The 5,910-nt window shown below is 37.8% G+C and overlaps 1 long non-coding RNA gene across 1 annotated transcript; it reads right to left on the minus strand.

Annotated features, from left to right (window-relative positions):
• Positions 1–969: 969 nt before the first annotated feature.
• LOC307166605 lies at positions 970–4,949 on the minus strand. Its single transcript, XR_013822661.1, has 4 exons — positions 4,535–4,949; positions 4,206–4,400; positions 2,497–2,610; positions 970–1,735 (listed from the first exon to the last, which is right to left on the minus strand). It is a non-coding gene; the product is annotated as an uncharacterized lncRNA (long non-coding RNA).
• Between the last annotated feature and the right edge of the window lie 961 nt (positions 4,950–5,910).

Raw genomic sequence — 5,910 nt, forward strand, 5'->3', positions numbered from 1 at the left:
CCCCTTTTCGCGGGCTGTGACGCATTAAGCGCGCCAAGCGCGCTCATTGGTCGTGACGTCACGCCAAGGGCTCAGCGGTAGGCTGCTGCAGTTGCCGCAGGGCAGCCAATGGGCACGCTAGTAAGCCTGCCCTAGGTCTGCAGGCTGCCGCACTGCGTTGACAAGATTATAAAAATTAAGGATAATTTTTGGCTTCAGTATCTCGAGAAAGAAAGGCTTTCCCGTAGCGTAGTAACTACGCAATACTCGTTCCCTCTTCTAGAGAGAACAGAGGTTACGTTAGTAACCGAAACGATTTCTGTTAATCTGGTTTAAAGGGCAATTTTAGTCTAGGATTAGGCTTAATCTCTGTTCGGGAAACCACCCCTTGATGTTTAACAGTAGGGTTACGTTCCTCCAGATGGTAAGTGCAGGGGGAGGAGGAGCAACAATATTTAAAATAAACCAGGGCAAAAGAGGACAGGAAGTCAGGTTAATGTGCAAACTGAAAAGTGTATTTATTACAATATTGGCAAAAGAAAACCACTAAAAAACTACTTTCTCAGAAGAAGACAGCAAGCAAACAAAATAAGGCAACAATAGACAGACTAAGTAATTGAAGGAGCAAGGTTCAACACTAACTAACCAACAATGAACAGTCCTCTCTCGACTGAGGAGGTTAAAAGCCAGACACTGTTCTGGACTCACAAAAGATCTAAGTCGGTATTCAACCCACTGGTTGACTGGACTCACAAAAGATCTAAGTCGGTATTATATTATATCCTGTGCCTACTCACTTAAAAATGTTGGGTTAAAAATAACCCAACGAATAACCCAACTGTGGATTGGTATAGCACCTTCCCAACTGTGGGTTATTTTAACCCAATGCATTGGGTTAAAATACAGTTGGGTTAAAATAACCCAACAGTTGAGTTAAATATTTATTTTTATTTATGACCTTATTTTAATAAATAAAATACACATTGTTTTCAAATACAGATTGTTTATTTGTATAAACAACACATATGTTTCAACAAATATATTTTTCAATTACAAACTATATATTGTGGAGTCTAGGATTTAATGTAAATATACATAATTGTGTACATAAATTCAAAATGCTCAAGTGTACATACAACACACATAATAAATTCAAAACCTATGCAAATATGTACAAACAGAACACATTCAAAACCTACACAAAAATACACATAGCATACATACAATTGTACAGCATACAGCACACAAAAATTCAAAATGAACACTAAATTAAGAACTACACATTAATAACCTATTTAATTCAATAACCCATACAAATATGGAAAGAATACACAAATTAATAACAATAAATCCTAATCACAACTTTATTAAAAGTTCTTCACTGTACACTGAATGCATTGATGTGTTAGTGTAAACATACCTTGAGTAATAAAACTACAAATACATATGTTGACTACTGGACCTAATGATGATGATGATCAAAGTTCTTAATGAGGCAGGAACTCCTCCAGATATATCTCTAGATATATTAAAGTTTGCGTGCTACAAAAACTCCCAAAATGGGTGCAGAGGTCTTGAAGTAGTTTGTCATAGATGTAAAACATTTTTGAAACACATCCATTGCTTGAAATAAAGTCTTCTGTTCAACTGCTTCCACACTGAATATGATAAAAACTTGTGAGTTCTCTTCGTCCCCAATTAAGCATCAAGCCATGTGGATCCGGGCTTGTCTCACTGTTTCTCACTTGTCTCCATCCTTAAAAGAATAAATAATGTTCAGTTGGGCATGCACTGTGACAACATCAACAGTGTTAAATTATGAAAAAGTTACATCAAAGCAGTGCTGTATTGAATTAAATTATGGTCACTCTAATTAGTCATTACACCTGCCGTTAAAGGATTAGTTCACCCAAAAATGTAAATTCTGTCATTAATTACTCGCCCTCTTGTCATTCCAAACCTGTAAGACTTTTGTTCATCTTCGAAACACAAATAAAGATCTTTTTGATGAGTCTGAGAGATTTCTGTCCCTCCATTGACAGCTACACAACTATCACTTATAATCCCCAGAAAGGTAGCAAACACATCATAAAGGTAATACATGTTACTCCAGTGGTTTAACCTCAATTTTATGAAGTGACATGAGTATATTCTATCCCTTAAACATAATTTAAAATTTAAAATTAAGATTAAACCACTGGAGTCACTTGGATTACTTTAATGAAGTCTTTACTACCTTTCTGGGGCTTGAAAGTGGTACTTGTGTAGATTGTCAATGGAGGGACAGAAATCTCTCAGATTTCATCTAAAAGATCTTCTTTTGTGATCCTAAGATGAGAGAAAGTCTTACAGGTTTAGAACGACATGAGGGCGAGCAATCATGACAGAATTTTCTTTTTTTGGATGAACAATCCCATTAACAAGCGGAATCATTGAAGAAAAGAAGAAGTGGACGAACATAAGCCGAAGAGCAGTGTAATTTATCAAACTTGATTTGATAGTGTTGCTTTTACTTACAGGCTTAATGTCATTTAAGCTGCACTTCATTTCAGCATATGTTGGACACACCATTTTTCCATTTGTGAGGTATGGCGATGATGGCAGGATGTCAGGCCATTTCTCCGGGATCATCTTTGAAAGACAAGAAAAAAAATAAAATAAAAAAATATTCCAGTTTTCAACTATACCACACGTGTGTCAACCTAAATTCATATGCACTTAGACACAGCCAAAACAATTTTCCAAAATAAGACACTCCTTCCCTATAGACTATAGAGGGTATGCACTGACGTCACTTTCCCGCCGAAGAGCTGCTGCATGACTGGATTTAATAGGGGTAACTGCGAAAACGTGAGTAAAACAAATGATTATCAGTTTAAACTAAAGGTTGGACTCGATATAGTGTTCCTTACAACTTACCAAAGATCCAGTGATCATGGATATTCATATTTCGTTCTTCCTGTCAGTCCCATAGAGGCTATGCTGTCAGTACCGGAAAGAGAATGGATTAGTTCACCTCTCGAGTCTTCGGGTCTGATTCTTCTGAGTCTTTCATTCTTTTGTCACATGACAGCGCTGGACCATAAATGAGTTACTAATGTTTTAACGGCTTAGATTGGGAGTTGAGGTAAACTAACAGACTGCATAGCCTGAAGACCCAGATAAATCAATTAAAGGTCCCGTTTTTCCTGTGTTTTTGAAGCTTTGATTGTGTTTACAGTGTGCAATATAACATGTGTTCATGTTTCGCGTGTAAAAAAAAAAAACTGTATTTTTCACACAATTTCCTTATCTGTATACCGCTGTTTTCACTGTCCTAAAAACGGGCTGATAACTTCCTTGTTCTATGAAGTCCCTCCTTCAGAAATACGTAACGAGTTCTGATTGTGCCAGCGGTTCCTGTGTTGTGATTCAACAGCAGCTTAGCGCACGTTGCCCGGAAAGGTCACGCCTCTAACCATAACGTGGAGATGCATGCTCTCAGTGTTATTGTAAACATGTCTTTAATTTCAATTCAATTTGAGCCGGAATCAGACCCAGAGAACATAGATGATCTCATTGATCTCTAAGTACAGCGCCCCTGGGAAGGCCAAACAAAGGTGATTTGACTCCGGGAAGAAAATATCAGCGTCTCGACAACATGGCGACAAACACACTCTACAAACGCAACTCTTCCTCTTCTCCGTGGGAGCGCAACAAGACCACGCCCCCTTTTTTTGTGTATTCCTGTAGGCGGAGGTTAGTCAAAAAACTGTTCTAGTGACGTCATTAAAGCAGGAAGTAGAGGGAAGTAGTCCAAACCGGCCGTTCTATGTAGGCTTTGAAAGGGGACTTCTGTTAAATAAAATATCTCACTTGGCACTGAACTTTGAGCTTTATCATTTTACAGGTATTATTTATGCTCTAACAGCAACATTACACTAACTAAAGTTTGAAAAATGGGATCACGAAGAACAGGACCTTTAATCGTTTCTGTTTCTCATAATTTGGCCTCTTCCTTGCATTGCAATTTTTTTCTTATTCTAAATGTGATCAACATTTGATGTGTTTGGGGAATTTGGCTATTGACATAACATTTAAATAAATATGAAATGAACGAAATGACTTGAAAAAAGATTTGTTCATTTTTATGAACGAGATTTAAAGATCCAAGTCAGTAAAATTATCCGAACTTCCCACTACTACGTCACGCGCATACCCTCTGTACTGAACTTCATTAAACTCACCATTCCAAGAAAATTGTGAAGTCTAGGATGTTCTCTAATGATTTCTTCGGTAGTTTTTGTTCCAGAGGATCAATTCCATGCACTGCAGTTTGTTGAGGTGTTGTGTGTCTCTCATGAACTCCTCGACTTGGCTGTGAGGACTTCTTGCTTTTCTTTTGCCACTCAAACATTGTCAGTCATCAGACAGCTCAGACTCTATTGAAATTAAAACATACTGTATTAAAATAAGTGAAGACAGCTGGAAAAAAAAAACATAAGTAATTATCTGTACCTGGATCTGTAGTAGCCCCAGCACTGCACATCTGGTCTCTAATCATTATTCAACTTACCAGCTTGTTAGTAGAGGGACTCCAAGAGCGGTGCCAGATAAGGAAGACATCCAAAATGTGTACTATTGTACACTGTCCAGGACCAAAGTTGAGAACCATTGTCATCCAGTAGCGTAAAACTTTAATTTACTCCTTCCTGTGTTAGAATGAATCAGAAAAAAAGAAATATTTTCAAAAAAGTAAACTAGTCCTTAAAAACTTGTTACTACAGTAAATCAAGGTAATCTGTGTATTGGAAAACATAACAAACTTTCTTTAACTAATCATGAACTAATAGTTTATTTGTTACAAAGTGTTTCTCATGTTTTCCACTTCAATTTTGTTAGGAATATCTGCACTTTTTCATCTTTCTTTCATCGCGGAGATTTCAGCGAATTCAAAGGCTTCTCACCGCATCTCACAGCACTGTTGTGGTGTCGTGTGACCGATGTCTGAGCTCGCGCCGCGAGGCCGAGCTGATAAATGGTCCGTGCACTACGGTTCAGAGCTCTTTCGTTCCGCATTTAGTGACAATTGTAGTCGCACCTGTACGAAAAAAGTACATTACCAGTCTGGAGCACTGCTTCAGCTGTGACAGACCATCACTAAAGTCCCTTAAATTTGCTATCACGAATACCGTAAAACAGGCGTAATGCTAGATAGTGATTTCAGACTAGATATAACTTACTTAGTATAATATTGTAGTAGGTAACTCAGTAGTAGCAACGTACATCTCTAAATGGTTTTACTAGTATAATTTTTAATTAATTATTTTATTTCTGCTTGCGAGCTAACGGGGATAGCTAGGATTAATTTCCAATCCCAGCAAGCAATAGCCGTCATTTCAACGTCTCGGTTAAATATAGACCCGATATAGTCCGGCTATGTGTAACCCACTTTTAGCCCAAATAACATTTAATCTGGATAAATGTATTTTTTTTCCAAAATAACTTGTGAGATGTATGATATTCCATCATGTAAGCAAAGTCTACTGTGATTACAAGTTGTTTGGTTTGCGTTATTTTACATGTTATATAGGTAGGCTGTGCGTAGCCACGATTTAGCTCGTATTCAGACCCGGCTATTGTAGACCACTTTTAGTCAAAACTGATTAATTGTAGTTTTTTGCCAGGCAGTGCATGAAATGGTTGATATTGCATCATGTTCGCATTGGTAATGATATCTACAAGGTGCAATGTGTCATTTCAAGACATGGTCGATCTGTAGTCACGATTTAGCTCCGAATTGGACGGGCTATATGGGGTCTGCTTTAGCCCACCTGGCGAAATCAAGGCAATCTGGTCTACGTACGGCTTGGCTATAGCCCTGATTCAGACCAGCGATATAGTAGGCCTATAAGAGTATTAGTCTTAAAAATGTTTTCGCTCACACAGCTT

Source organism: Squalius cephalus (assembly GCF_949319135.1).
Source record: "Squalius cephalus genome assembly, chromosome: 1".
Classification (NCBI taxonomy): Eukaryota; Metazoa; Chordata; class Actinopteri; order Cypriniformes; family Leuciscidae; genus Squalius; species Squalius cephalus.